Genomic DNA, 16,805 nt, shown 5'->3' with positions numbered 1-16,805 from the left:
TAAAGCTGTTCAAATCTGAATAAATTCTTTGAATTATAAGACTATAAAATTCCTGGTTTCGATATTGTACTACAGCATTGCAAGATGTGTCCCCTAGGCAAAGGGTACCTAAGGCCTCTCTGTGTATTTTCTCAAATCTTTCTGTGAGCCAATAATTATTTCAAAACAAAAAAATATACAAAAACAACACAAGACATAAATTGCCCATTTTAAAAAGAGAGAAAAAACAAAGAACTAAGCAAAAATAAATTCTATCTGTTATCGGTAATTTATTTGACTAGGTAACCAACTTAAATGATGACTACATACAATGTCCGTATTTGGCATAAACTAAAATGTGTGTGTATATATAAATGTATACACACACACACACACACACACACACACACACACACACCCCTATTCAGGCTATAATTTTGAAATTCCACAGTGCTGTTGACATATAGTAGAATTCGTTTATTCAAGTCACAGTCTGTTAATAACTATTCAAGTTGTACTAATGCTACAGAATAAAATTCTATGGAAATAAAAGTGTGCAATTTATGACCCAGTCTTAGACAGACGGTCTGAATGATTATTCCCAAAAGGTTTAGCTCTCTGACAAGATCAATTGCTTTAGCAAATATATGTGGTGATTCACACCTAACTCAGCTCTACTGCGCAGAAATGATAATGGAAAAACCATCCAATATTGAATATATCCCATGCTTGCCCCCATGATAAATGAATCTCAACGTTCAATGATGGGGGTCTCTTCTCTGAATTCAGGAGGATAAAGAAAGCTTAATTAATGGCACAAGAGGTGTGAAAATATTGCTGTGTGACAGAAAGCACATGGAGTTTTCAACTGTGCAACCAAAGAATTGGCAGGGTTTTCCCATGCCCACTGCCAGCAGTTCTTTTCCTCTGTTCCTCCACATTTTGCCAGCTGGAAAGCGCAGGCTATGCTATCTTTCTGCTTTCCCCAAGCGGTGAAACTGGCTGTGCTGTTAGCCACCCATACAAATTCACACAAATGAACCTCGCCTGGGTTCCAAGGGATTAATAATGCAGTGTGTTGAGAATGGTTAAAAGCAATCTATAGAACTGAATCAATAGGAACTTGTTATTAATTTACTTAAACATCTTTCACTTGGTGGTTTGCTCACCTGAAAAGCCAACCTACTCAGCTGTCCTAAAGAAGAGGTTCATGATAGTAGCAGTTTTACTACTTGGTGTTAAATTATCAATCATTTCTCTCATAGAATGTTAATTTTCCTTCAATATGCCATGCAGTGATTTACCTCTTTCTTCTTGAAATGGTTTCTTATTTATGCTTAGTGGCACGAAACTTTCTGGAATACACCTACTTTCATGAACTCTCTTAATCTCTCTGCCTGTCTTTATAAAATTGTTTTATTTTACAATACTTTTAGATTTACGGAAAGATGAAGAGTTCCCATGTGCTTACAATTCCCAGTTCCAACTGTAAGTAATATTTGAAATAATATACCATATTTGTCACAATTAATGAGTCAACAGTGATACATTATTATTAAATACTTTTTTCAGATCTATAAATTTTTACCTAATTTCCTTTTTTTTATTCCAGGATCTTATCCAGAATATGCCATTAAATTTAGTTATCAAGTCTTCTTAGGTTTCTCTTGGATGTGACAGTTTTGTAGTTTTCTCTTGTTTTTGAAAACTTTGACAGTTTAAGGAGTACTGATCAGGTATTTTTAATAATAGAAAGCCCCTTAATTGAAATTTTTCAGATGTTTTTCTCATGATAACACAGTGGTTACGGGTTTCGGAGAGGAAAACCATAAAAGTAAAGTACATTCTCTTCGCATCATGTCAAGGATACATTCTACCACTTATCACTATTAATATTAACCTTGATCACCTGACTGAGGTAGTGTTTACCACATTTCTCCCCTGTAAAGTTAATCTCTTCCCCCACTTTTCTGTATTATATTCTTCAGAATAAATGTACTATGCACAGTCCAAACTGAAGGAGTAGAAATTGTGCTCCATCTCCCCAGTGGTGGCACATCTACATACGTTGTTTGAAATTATTTTTCACAGCAGATTTTTCTCTTTTCCTCTATATTTTTATTCAGTCTCTTATTTGTATTAGTGTATTCTAAAGATATTTATTTTTTTACCTATAGATACATACACATATGTTTACATATATATATTATACTTTTGTTATAGATATTTAATATTTTAACTTACATATTGTTGGGTTATAATCCAATAGTAATATATATATTTGTTTGTTTTTGTTTTTCTCGAATTGTTCCAGGTTTGGCTGTTGAGAGCTCTTTCAGTTGGTTCCTGTGTTCCTTTGACAAAGCCCCATCATTGTTGGCGTTTTGGAGTACTTCTTTCTTTCTGGCACTACAAGAACCTCCAGTCTCATTTGTATATTTCTGGCTCCAGACCTAAAGTTAAGACATCTTTTCAAAAGATTTCGTTTCTTTATGCAATAATACTATCAGAAAACAAGATCTGTGTGCTAGGTGCACTCATGCTACTGGGGCGTTATTATTTCTCGTCTCTCTCAGCTGACAGAGGAAGGAAATATATGTGTTAATACTGATCTGATAGATACACTTGTGTATAAATAGTTCTCCATGTAGCCATCTGTATCTATAAGCTAAGCATGATGTCTCTAACTCTAACTCATTGCAACATGGACCATGCCAGCCTCCATTTCTTGCATATTTTCAACGTTGTAGTCCAACAGTTAAAAAACTTGGCTCCCGCTATCAGACATCAATTTACTTAATTGTTCAATTATAGCATATATGTGTAGTAATTTCAGAATCGTTAACCCCTACTCCAGTGCAAACAGCTATATCAACTCAAGTACAGTGTTTATGCACAGTTCTTCAGTTCCTTTGGCTTTAGTTTTACAGATCCCACTCACTTAAAAATCACTTAGGCCAGCACCTTTTCCAACCATTCACTTTAGTGAGGTTTCACATATATATTTCATTCAATTAGACATTTTTGTCACATTCTGCATTTTACCTTACAATCCTCTGCCTACCTAAATGATTTTTTATACTTTGTATACATCAATGATCACCCTTTGTGATGTAAAGTTCTGTAAGTTTTGATAAAAGCATGGTATCATGTTTTATTATTACAGTACCATATAAAATAGATTCACCACACTACTGATCCCTTGTGCTTCACGAATTCAAAACCCTGCCCAAACCCCTGGCAAGCAGTGCTACGTTTACTGTCTCTAAGGTGCTACTTTTTCTTTAATGTCATATAAATTGAATTTTACAGTGGATAGCCTGTCCAAACTGGCTTCTTTCAAAATAGCAATATGCAATTAAAATTAATCCACATTTTTGTAAGGTTTGATAACTAATTGCTTTTCATAATTGAGTGCTATCTTATTACAAAAATGCACCAAAAGTTGTTTATTGATTCACCTGTTGAAAAATATCTTATTGCTTACAGTTTTTGGTGATTAGAAGAAAAAGTCCTATAAATATTTATAAGAAGGTTTTATGTGGACATAACTTTTCAAATAACATGGACAAAGATCTATGAGTGTGATTGTTGGACTGTACAAAAAACCATACTTAATTTTGTAGGAAAGTGTCAAACTATGCCCACCGTTGCCATGCCATTTTGCATTCTTACCATCAATGAGTGAGAGTTCCCATTGTTCATATCCTCAAAAGCATTGGTACTGCCATTTGAATAAAGATAGCCATTCTAATAAGTGTGCTATAACATGTCATTTTTTAAAATTTGCATTTCTCTAATGAGCTATGATGCTGAAAGTCTTTTCATGTGCTTATTTGTCATCTTTATATTTTCTTTGGTGAGGTGCTTCTTCAGATGCTTCCCAACTTTTAAATTGGGTGTTTGTTTTCTTATTGTTGAGTTTTAAAAGTTTGTTGTATTCATTAGGGCATTTTAAACATAGATATTTAAAATTTCTTCTCTGATATCTACAACAACTGTATTATATCTGGGCATGATTCTGTTGATGGCTTTGTCTCTTCAGACTGTTTTCTCTTGCCCTTGGCATGTCTTTGAATATTTTTGTTGAAAACTGACGTATTATATGCAGTAATAGGAACTGAGGAACACAGGCTTCTAGTATTTTTATCTTCATCTAGCTAAGAGCTGAGACAAGTATGACATTTGCTATAACTGTAGGTTCCAAAGCCTTCACATTCCTCTAATGATGTTTTTTGTGTTTCCTATTTACTCTGCGCTCTCCTAAATACCCCTACTCAGAGAAAAAAATCTATTTCTTGCAGCTCTTTCATCTGCAATCAACTTCTAATGTACTGGGTCTCTGTTGTTGTGGTTGTAAGGTGACAAAGATGGGAAACATGTAATTGTCAAATTAAATCTCCATCTTTTATTGGAACAGTTTTTCAGCTGTGACCTTAGCAAGTATCTCAACAATGATACAATTTCTTTTCTCCCATGCACTCCCTCGCTGTAGCATTTCCCATTTACTCTGTTGATGTTCTTACCCCTTTTGACTATGTTTTTCTTTTATCTTTTTGGCCAGATAGAAAAGGTAGTGGGTGATGAAATAGACAAATTGAATTTCCTCTATCTTGGATAAGGTTGTGGCAAAAGTACCTCCTGACCTCCTGGGCAATAGACCTTTAATGTAAAGAAGGATCTGGGCATATTCATAATTTCTCTTCCTCTTCCCACCCTCCACTCCTCCACCTCTCATTGTTGAAACCGTGAGAGGGACCTTTCTCAGGTTTTTTTCATCGTGAGAAGCTGAGGAGGGTCCTGGAGGTAAAATCTACAGAAGGGTGGAACTCAAGACTGTGGCCTCAGGAGGTTCTCACCCACAGGCTAATCCGCACTCACCCTACAAAAATTCATCAAAATTACCACTAAATTATACACCCTAGTTTATGGCTTCAGTGAGCTCTGCCCAAAGTAAGCAGATCTCAACTGTTTCTCTGGACCCACCTCTATCTCCAGAGTTAGGGTTGGCAATTTGCCTTGCAAACTCAGATCTCTGAAGGGTGCAAGAAAAATTGTTGATTTTTAGTTTCTCTTGTAAGGAGAGGAGTAATACATACTGAGTTTTTGGTAGATCTTGTTGAATCTGAAGCTAGAATCCTAGTTATAGTCTGACTTTTCTACTCTACTCTGTCGAGTAGGTTATCATGCATCCTATCCATTCTAATAGCTTTACTTAACTAAACTGCCCAACTGACTCCTCATTCTATATCTTTATTATTTTTCTACCATGTGTTCCAGTTTCTGATTATATGTTTAAAGGTTACACATAAAATAAATCTTACAGACATTTTTAAGTCTAATGTCAAAACTAGGTTAATCTCTTTGACTTCTTAAAATTATTGTTCTTTCCAACTTTATAATTTTTATTAAACAGAATGTATTTTGTTCCTGTGACCTATGTTCTGATCTTTGGCATTGTCATTGGATTTGTAACATAGAGAAAGGCCAGATTTACAAACAAGTCATGTAAACCCATATCATTGTTGCGACAATAATCTACAGGTTATTATGAGTCCCCTATTTCTATTTTGAAATTTCTATTTTAATGTCCCATGATCTCTAGTATTTAACTTACAATAGCCCCTAATTAGCCTATCACTTCTATTTCTATGGCTTTCATTGTCTCTTTATTCCAGTCTGTTTTCAGACAACTTGTGTGTCCATGGAGACCACCGATGATTTAAATTAGAAGAGTGAGTGCTCAGATTTTAAGTTGAAGAGTGAGTGGTTGGAGCTTGAAAGTCAAAACTAGCGTTTCATTATTCAGAATTTCAATTTTTAAAGAAAATCTCCTTCCCTTTGCTGCCCTTCAAGGCTCTCATAACCCTAGGCACTTGACTCATATAAAACAAATTGTTTGATTATTCCATTCTTTCCGTCCTCCATCTCTTTTTACATGTCTTTGTCCTTCACTTGATCTACATCTATTTTCCACCCATAGGCACACACCCTACCTTTCTTTACAAGCAAATTCAAATGGCTCCCTACATGAGGACATTTCTGAGCATCCATTGAAGAAAATAATTTCTACATCTTCATATTTGTATATGCCTTAAAGCACATACTACTTTGTAAACATTTCAGTTACTAATCTTTCTTCTCCTTAGGAAATCTCCTTGAGCGTAGGGATTAGATGTTTCACAGACCTGTGTGATACAAAGATCTGTCTCATATACTTGTAGCATCTTGAGTGCTAGCAAAGTTCCTTGCACATTATATATACTCAAAACAATTTTGAAGGATATATAAATTGTAGAATAAAATTTCACTTTTCCAAATTTAAAACTAAATTTGAAATTATATATGACAATCATTAAATATTGCATTTGAAATAAAGAAACAATGAGAACAGAAACAAAATAAAACAAAACCCAGAGACTCTCCAATTGCCAAATTGCCTTCTAAATGTGCTAATGGTGACCACGTGTCTTCGTACAGAATCAAATGTTTGAGGATCTAAATTATAGAATTTACATTTGTAGCAGCAGTATTGCAGAAGAGAAAGAAAAATTATATATATTATTACTGGAAATACATATATATATATATATATATCCATAAACTGCAAAGATATCTTTCAAAATCATCAAAGACTATCTCTCATTATGAAAAACACATGCAATTCTGATAATTCTTGGAGGACAGTAGCAATCTTACGAATATCCTACCATGACTAAGACAATGCTCTGTGATTTTTCTCTTTAACTTGTCTCAACAACATTGACTTTAGGAGGGAATGTCAATGAGGTGAGGACTCTTCCTTGTCCATTCTTCAACACAGAAATCATAAACATTTGTGGCAATATTCTCAAATAAATTTAAGGAGCTGCAGAGCCTTAATGTAGAGTCAGTTTTGAGTTCTGTTTATTCGAGCAAGGTTAATAAAACTTGAAGATACTCATAGGTTTATTAAATGAACACTTATAAGTAAGGCAACTGATTATTTTCAGTGAACCAGTCCATAGCTTTGAGGTTAGCACATGTCTTAAAACTTTTTATCCTGGTAAAATAAAATGGACTAATGAAATATAGTTAAGGAATAAAAATGGCATAATCTATACAAACTCCTCTTTTTTAATGGAATTCTTCACATATAATTTAGTCCTAAAATTGTACAAAAGTTAATTAGCTTGTCAAATGAATAAATGATTTTTTCTAAAAGAAATATATCCATATCAAACATTTTTCGTGTTTAAAAAATCATATCTGCAAAATACAACCTTAATATTAAAAAATTAGGCAATCTTTCATAGAACAGAACCTTATAAAAGTTATATATGAAGGGCTATCAAGGCACATTAGAAGCATCTGAAGCGAGAAGTTGTGGGAACTATGGCGTAAGTGGTTACAAGAATAAACAAAGTTGAATATTCCTGTCCCTATGACTTAGGTATAAAAGATGACTTCTAGCTCAATGCAGGGAGTATCGAAGCCTGCCAAGGCGAATGCAGATATATGAGCCATTGTGAAATTGCACTCATATATTTCTCCATGCCTGTGATTATTTGCTGATTTACTGTGGTCAAACTCCGGTGCTCATTCATTTAATCACAAGTCCCTTCACAACATAATTTAAGGTGATCACTCATGAGAATCTTGGTTGTGCCAGGAGCCTGAGGAACCACAGTGAGTTAGTGCTTTTGCAGATTCCTTGAGGAGCAGTGAATTTTACTCCTCAAATGGGTCCAACATAAAAATGAGGGTGGTAGCCATGCATGCTTGCAGGTTTCCAAACACTGAGACACATTTTGGCAGAATAGATAGGATTTCTTCCCAAGATGCTCCTGGAACTAGACTCAGCAGGTTCAATGAAAACTAAGACTAGAAAGGTTCTGTGGCCAGACTATTACCAGAGGCTATCCTTCTGCCCCTGTCAAGTGGCTTCATGCATCATATTCATCTGTACACAACCACGTTTTAAGAAGGATTTAAAATAGATTCACATTCCGAAAGAAAAACCCCAACTACCTGTAAGGTTAAATGGGAAACTCATTATATATACTCAAAGCAATTTTGAAGAATATATAAATTGTAGAATAAATTGTAGAATAAAATGAGCGCCATTACACTTCAGCCTGGGCAACAAGAACGAAACTCCGTCTCAAAAAAAAAAGAAAGAAAAACCATACCCAAGAAGAAAGAACGAAATGTGCTTAGGAAATACGGAACATTATTTGGGACTTTGTAAGAGTAAGTAAAAGAAGCCACAACTTATTTTCTCCAGCTTAATGGGCCATCAACTCATTAAATGAGATAAGATATGTAAAATTACTTAATGCTCAATAATTGTTATTATATGATAACCTCCATGTTTTTATCTTTTGCAAACATGTTTAATCATTCTGATTTGATTGCACACAGCATAAAACATATACTCGCCAGCTGTGGTTTAGCTCCACCTCCCTCTTCACCATCAAGCATCTCCCTTCTCTGTCTTCTCGTTTTACATTGCATTTCTTTATATCTCTACAACACATTCACTTCTTTCTAATTTAGCGTCTTCACATTTTCTCCGCTTTCAGCCTAGAGCAGCCTATCACCCCAGTTGTTTTCTTTGCTTAGTTAACTGCTATTTATACCTCTAATCTGAATTCATAGGGCACTTTCTTCAGGAAGTTTTCCCTGAACCTCAAAATTTTACCACATTCTTCATGCACTTCTTCACATCAATATGCCAGTAATTATGAAATAAGTAATTATTACATTATTATATATGTATTTTCCTTGCTGGCTCTATAAGAAAAGATAAAATTGTGTTTTGTTTATCATTATATGTTTAGAGTCATCATAATAGCTGACATAGTGGTTGCTTTGTAAACATTTGTTGCATTAATGCATGACTAAAAATAGAGGTAGGTTAACTAGTTAGCAAGAGTGCTCTAAAACAATTCTAAGCCCTGACTAGAGAGATCTAACCTCATAAATTCTCAAGGCTGTTAGAGGGCTCTAAAGGCAATATTAAAAAACAAAAGCCTTCTATTTTGATAGAACAATTTCCCACTGTGACAATATTTAAGAGACATTTTTGCATGGTAAGTGCCACTCAGAAGCTTTCACTTTAGCTTCATTGAAAATAATCTTGGTTCCCTGATAGGTACTTTTTCTAGCATTTTCAATATTTGACACCTTTACGGGCATCTGCCTATATTTTGTCAGTTCTGCTTGTCAATTTGCAGACCAATTTTTGATATATTCCATACATTTTACCTCCATTAATATTTTTCAAGTGAAATGTCTCCTTCTTATTTGCGATGACTTTGACTTCTCATTTACTCTTTCAATTTTCTTGCATAAATGCTCAGAGAAATCTATATTTTCTATTTGAAAATATATTTTATCCATTTAGATAAAAATACCTTTCTATATCTTCCAAAGAAAGCACCACATTTCTTTGTATTCTGCTTTTGATTTTTTTTTTTTTTTTTTTTTAGTCTGAAATATTTTTTTGCCAAAAGCACTACAAAGATCAATTTATTTTGCTGAGGGAGTGGCAAAGACATTCTTAACCCTTCTGTGGTCTGTCTTTGCTGAAATGTAACTGCACAACTATTTCATCATATGTTAGAAAGGCTGTGTTTGCCCTACGTGGGGAACTCTCCAAAAGCAATGCATTCCAGTTCACAGATTTTAGATTCATTTTCCTCATGAGAGTGAATAGTCAGGATCTACATGTAAAACATATCTACTTGAAAGTGGGAAAACAGTTGAAAAACTACCTAGAAACCAGATTGTGTGGACACAACCTCAGGCTTCCTCAAGTTGTCTTCGCTGTACTGACTGGATTCTGTGTATAATTACAAATAAAATTTTAATAGTGTTTTCCCTTGGCCATGTTCACTGGGAAACATTATTTCCTTGATGATTCTGGGTTTTTGAAATGAATTCGTGTCAAGTTATCCTACTGGCTGCTGACTAGTATTAAAAGCATTGCAGAAAATTATTAAGGTACTTTAGGACAAAGTTAACTTATTTTCATTATAGATGATATCAAAAAATAAATATACCTTTATTTAAAAATATAAAACAAAAAGAGAAAATGGAAATCACTCATAATCATGAATCTATCAATACTAATTACGTCAAAATAACTACTTTTCTAAAGAACAAAGTAAATTGCTCTTTTCTCTCACAGAACAAGCCGTATGTGGTTTTACAATTTCTTTTTTTAGATAATTTTATCTTGTGAGCCTTTCCCTATGTGGAATATCTTACAGAATTATGAAATAAAAATATGCTGATCTGCCCCAAAATATCTTCAAATTCAATGTCCCTATCCCTCACCTACCTCTGCATTATTTTCATTTAACATAATTATTTATTAAATTTAGGAGATTTTCCCTCATTATCTTTATATTCACTAGAATTCTATGAAACAAAATTATCCTTATTATCAGCATTTTTTCTCCACAATTATTGAAATAAATGGCATACAAAAGATCATTTGCAGACATTGCAGAACAAGTTTCTGTAAAAGCAAAGACTAACATTCAACATTTGTCAAGAGAGGAGGGTTTCAGTATGTAATAAATACAAGTAGTTACAGCTTTATAGTTTTCAAGAACATTTCTAGAGGTTTAAATAAGCATTGCCCATATAAGTGACATAAATTTCTAAATTTCTTAGTGCCTCTGTATAAAAAAAGTAGCAGATAAAATTAATTTTAATAATATTTTAACTTAATGCACTAAAAATTCTGTTATTTCAGCATATAGTTAATATCAAAAAATATTAATGAAACTTTTTTGTACTAAGTCTTTGAATACCGTTGTGTATTTTACCTTTATAACACATCTCAATTTGAACTAGCCACAATTCAAGTGCTCAGTAGCCACATGTTGCTAGTGGCTACCATATTAGACAGTGTACATATACATTTTCTTGTGTGGAAGAAAATTTAATGGAACAAATCTGCTTCTATTTCAAAAGTAAAATTTGAAGTTTGAGAAATCAAACATTTTCTGGTGTCTTCACAGTTTTCTTCTAAGAAATAGTTCTTTCTTAATATCTAATTTTAATTGTCATCTATACCAAATGAAAGCAATACTCTAAGCTCAGTTTCATAATATTTGATACAAGTAATTTATATTTAATATATAAAAATCTGATGTATTTTTTGTTTGCCTATAATATTACTCTTTAGATATTTATAATGTTTCATAGTTATTAATAATGTAGATCGCTGCCTGATTTAGCAAATATTTTGTATTACTAAAACCATACAGCTCTGTGGAAGGCCAAAATAAAATCCTAAAATGTTAAGTTCAAAGACAATCTAGAATCACCATGGAATTAAAAAAGATATGTTTAGATCTTCAATAAAAACTAGCCTGTCAGAAACAAATATCACTAAATGTCAGTGATTGTCTATGATTATCTTGCTAGGACTTGAAAAGTTAAAGATTGAAAATGAAGACGGAAGAGAGGTGATGGTTCTTTTTTTAAATGGGGGAGAAAGAAACAATTTGAAAACAATTCCAAAAATAGTAAACTATATAATATGTTAATTGGCTTGTGCTTATTGACTTCAATAGCTTGGCACACACTTATCTAATTCTTAAATTTTCTTTATCATTCTTCTCATTTATAAATTATGATTGCTTCTGTCTCACTGACAGGAAAGTTTGTGAAACAGGATATCTAATGACATATTTATTCTTAATCGTTACAAAACTATCTACGTTTCTCTGAGCTTATTTCCTTCTCTATGAAGTAGGATGATCATATTCTTAAATTCATCATTTTTTAATGTACATAACCTGAATCTTTACTTATTTACTAAGCATCTATTAGCATCTTGATTAAGGATTAAACTAAATTGAAAATGTCCCACCGGTAGGTAGCCCCTTTTTAACTTATATTATTTCCTAAAATGTATGAGACATTTGCCATTATCTCTATCTCCACTTGAGTTTAACTAAAAGGGAAATCATGACAGCTGCTCCTGATACAGTGCAAGGTGCTATTTGGGATGAGGATTTAAGGAGAAGGTGCAACAGAAAACTCTTTTAGACATGCATAATGCTGTGCAAAGGTGAGGTTTATCTTTGTAAAAAATATGTTCTGCCGTTTGAATACCCAGAAAAAGCACCTACCCTTCTGCCTTTGTCCTCAGTTTGCTTTCCACTGGGCACCGTGAAATAGGAAGCAATGCATATCTTTCACCCAAAGAGAACAGTGAGAAAGTGATTCCATATTCCCTGGATGAGTTTTACATTTTACAGTAGCTGACACTAAACAACTTGGCTATACCACATGTCTTCTCAAACTGATCAGCTCTAAGGTCTGATTATTCAAAAATATTCTTAGGTTGCCAAAATACCAAGTCACTTTATGTCTTTCTGGGAAATAAAAATGTATGCAAGAAATTTTACATTTTTAAAGTAGAAGTGAACTTCCTTTTAGACAGCTACATTGGCCAGTCTCAAGAGAGACTTTTCAGCTTGGAAATGATGGCTCAACCATGTTCTTTACTGAAGTTGTGTCTCTTTGCAAACCCCCTTTTTTTTCTTTTTATTATTATTATTATTATACTTTAAGTTCTAGGGTACCTGTGCATAACGTGCAGGTTTGTTACATATGTATACTTGTGCCATGTTGCTGTGCTGCACCCATCAACTCGTCAGCACCCATCAACTCGTCATTTACATCAGGTATAACTCCCAATGCAATCCCTCCCCCCTCCCCCCTCCCCATGATAGGCCCTGGTGTGTGATGTTCCCCTTTCCGAGTCCAAGTGATCTCATTGTTCAGTTCCCACTTATGAGTGAGAACATGCGGTGTTTGGTTTTCTGTTCTTGTGATAGTTTGCTAAGAATGATGGTTTCCAGCTGCATCCATGTCCCTACAAAGGACAGAAACTCATCCTTTTTTATGGATGCATAGTATTCCATGGTGTATATGTGCCACATTTTCTTAATCCAGTCTGTCACTGATGGATATTTGGGTTGATCCAAGTCTTTAGGCTACAGTAACCAAAACAGCATGGTACTGGTACCAAAACAGAGATATAGACCAATGGAACAGAACAGAGTCCTCAGAAATAATACCACACATCTACAGCCATCTGATCTTTGACAAACCTGAGAGAAACAAGAAATGGGGAAAGGATTCCCTATTTAATAAATGGTGCTGGGAAAATTGGCTAGCCGTAAGTAGAAAGCTGAAACTGGATCCTTTCCTTACTCCCTATACGAAAATTAATTCAAGATGGATTAGAGACTTAAATGTTAGACCTAATACCGTAAAAACCCTAGAGGAAAACCTAGGTAGTACCATTCAGGACATAGGCATGGGCAAAGACTTCATGTCTAAAACACCAAAAGCAACGGCAGCAAAAGCCAAAATTGACAAATGGGATCTCATTAAACTAAAGAGCTTCTGCACAGCAAAAGAAACTACCATCAGAGTGAACAGGCAACCTACAGAATGGGAGAAAATTTTTGCAATCTACTCATCTGACAAAGGGCTAATATCCAGAACCTACAAAGAACTCAAACAAATTTACAAGAAAAAAACAAACAACCCCTTTTCTTTTCATACTGTCTCCATGTGCAGAAAAAACAGTGGGAACCCGAACACTCATCTGTATACGTTTACAGTATCCAGTCAATTTGCATTAATAAAGATTTAAAACTAGCAAATTAATTTGTGAGGTGACTTGTGAGTGAAAGTCTTTAAACATTCTCTGGAGAGCTATTGTGAAATCATTGAATACGAGGACTGTATTTAGAATGTGTGTTGAGTCTCTGAATGTTCAACAGCAGTAATAGGTCTATTTGTGAAGTAAGGACTGCCTCTTTGTGGAATTCCACTGGGAGGAGAAATGAAAAGGTCCCTGAATAATAATGCCATATCTCAATGGTAGGTCAAGGAGTGACTCTAGCATGGTCTTCATGGTGAAAGGTCTCTTCATTTATTCTTTCAATAAATGTTTACTGTGCATCTATTATGTGCCTGCCTATCTTCTTTGATCTGGGAAAGCAACAAAATCAAAAAAATATATCATGTCCTTTTCCCTATAGAATTTATGTTCCAAGAAGTATGCAAATAAAGAAAACAATTTTCAAGAGTGACAATTGCAAAGAAAGAAATAAACCAGGTGATGCAATGGAGTAGTAAGAGAGACTTCACATTTTTGATCGAGTTGTCAAGTAAAACTGTCCTGAGAAATCCGAATGTTGTAAAGAAAACAGGCAACCACATGAGAAGCTCCTGGGAAGAGTGTTACCATCAGGCCACCCATGAATTAACTGAGGTGAGGAAGCAGTTTGTGTATTTGATGATCAGATGATAGATAGTCATTTTAGGCATGACTTAGAGTTTGAATTTTAAATAACAATTCAAGAGAAGGTGATTAAACATTATTTTCAGAAAAAAATGATTTTATTCATATCCTTCTATCTGCTCTGTGTTGAATGGTTTATGGAAAGGCAAGGGTAGGAGAGGAAGATCAATAAGGTGACTATTATAGGGGTTCAGATTGGTGACAGTGGTCGTGTGGCCTGGAATAGTAACAATGAAAGTGGAGAAGAAGGCTGGGTACGGTGGCTCATGTCTGTAATCCCAGCACTTTGGGAGGCTGAGGCAGGCGGATCACCTGAGGTCAGGAGTTTGAAACCAGCCTGGCCAACATGGTGAAACCCCATCTCTACTAAAAATGCAAAAATTAGCTGGATGCGGTGGCATGCACCTGTAATCCCAGCTACTCAGTAGGCTGAGGCAGGAGTATCACTTGAACTCGGGAGGCGGAGGTTGCACTGAGCTGAGATGGCCCCATTGCACTCTAGCCTGGGCAACAGAGCGAGACTCTGTCAGGAAAGAAAGAAAGAGAGAAAGAGAGAAAGAGAGAAAGACAGAGAGAAAGAGAGAAAGAAAGAAAGAAAGAAAGAAAGAAAGAAAGAAAGAAAGAAAGAAAGAAAGAAAGAAAGAAAGAAAGAGAAGGAAGGAAGGAAGGAAGGAGAGAAAGGAAGGAAGGAAGGAAGGAAGGAAGGAAGGAAGGAAGGAAGGAAGGAAGGAAGGAAGGAGAGAGAAAGAAAGAGGAGAAGAACAGATTATTTCAAAATATGGTTTAGGAATAGGATGTGGGAAGGTGAAGAAAGGAAGAAATGAGAGTAATTATCAGGTATTATGACGAGTAATTATGATTTGAGTAATTCAATAAGTGGTGATAGCATTTATTAAGTAAGGACTGAGGGAAGAAGATACTTGAAGAAACAAAAATCAAATACTTCTTTAGACATATTGATTTTGAGATAACCATTTTATGTTCCACTTCCTACTGGATAGCTACATTTAGAGCTCAGGAAAGAAGGTATCCAGCAGAAATATAAGAGCTGGACATGAGTCTTGTTCATTAGAGAACAATGTTTTTTTGGTAATCAGTGTTACCGACTGCTGCTAGCAGTGTGGGTAGAATTCAGTATATGAGTTCTGAGTGACTGAAAATAAAGGCTGAACTATTTACGAGCAATAAAAGCTTTTAGTGCAGTATGAGTCTGGTAGTTTCCTATGCACTGTACTTAAAATGAGATAGTATCTCTCCTCTCAACAATTTATCCACTAAAATCTACATGCAGGCAGGGACCACATTTCTATCATATACTGATGACATGCCAAAATCTGGTTCAGGACCTGAGACATCACAGTTACTCAGCAGGTATTCAGGGAATAAATTATGTGAACATGGGCTAAGCTCAGACAGTGATGTTTATATCATAGTTTTTCCTTTTCCTGGAGAAAAATGTTGGCTCGAAAAGTAGTGAAACTAACTTCAGTATTTGTCATCCTCCTTTTCCTCTTATGTCTAAGATTATTTGAAGGAACACCGAAGAATCTGTAAAACAAATAAATAAGAGGGCTACTGCTGGTCGCCAACTAGTATTGCCAAAAGCTATTCTCGTGGCCTGGTGAGCTACATGTTTCCTGAACACTGCTAGGATGAGAACAGCTGGCTAGATTTGTGCTTTTTTCAGGATGCCTCTCTTCAAAAGAAGAACTCCCAGATATTGTTGGCTTCTGCCAAAAGACCCCTGGATATTTCAGTTTTCTCAATGTGATTGGTCTTTAGAAAACAAAGTTAAAGATGGATTTTTTGTTTGTTTGTTTTTGTTTTTGGCTTTTATACTGGTTCCCTCAAAACAATGTTTGCTTAATGCAACGGCACTGACTAGTTTCAGAAAACATTGGAAAGTCTCTTTTCATTCTAGTTTATGGGCTTGTTTTATATGTATATTATCATACTGCATTTTTCAGCCAAAAAAAAAGCATCCCCCAAATTGATCAACAGTCACATTATTCACCCATGTGCAACTGGTTTTTTGCTCTTTCCAAAGATTATGAAGTTAACTACTCATCATTAGAGAGGGTGTCTATTTTAAAAGGTCATAGACTCAAAAGGCAGCTGCACAGATCCCTACCACGTGCAATTTGTTCAACTATAAAGGGGTGAGGTTTGCACATCATGGATGTTCAATGGTCATTCAGTGTTAATGTAAATTTCCAGAGCCCCTAAGAACTTACCTTGGGCTATCAGCTGTGTCTGCCCTTAACTGTCATCTAGAAGAGACTGACAGTTTTCAGAAGCAGTCTCAAACATCTTTTGAGAGAAATATTGAAATAAGTATGCATCAACTAGTGAGATTACTTGAGGTAATGAGCACATTTTGAATATACTCATTCTGGAGTTTTATTTTATAAGGGCGCTTATTTTGTTATTCATTTATTTTTTCACTTAAAATATTTATTGAGTTCTTAGTAAATGCAGGCACTAAGCAAGGAGAATCTTG

The sequence above is a fragment of the Macaca fascicularis genome, chromosome 20, assembly GCF_037993035.2.
Source record: "Macaca fascicularis isolate 582-1 chromosome 20, T2T-MFA8v1.1".
Classification (NCBI taxonomy): Eukaryota; Metazoa; Chordata; class Mammalia; order Primates; family Cercopithecidae; genus Macaca; species Macaca fascicularis.
Note: the sequence above shows the minus strand (reverse complement) of the source record.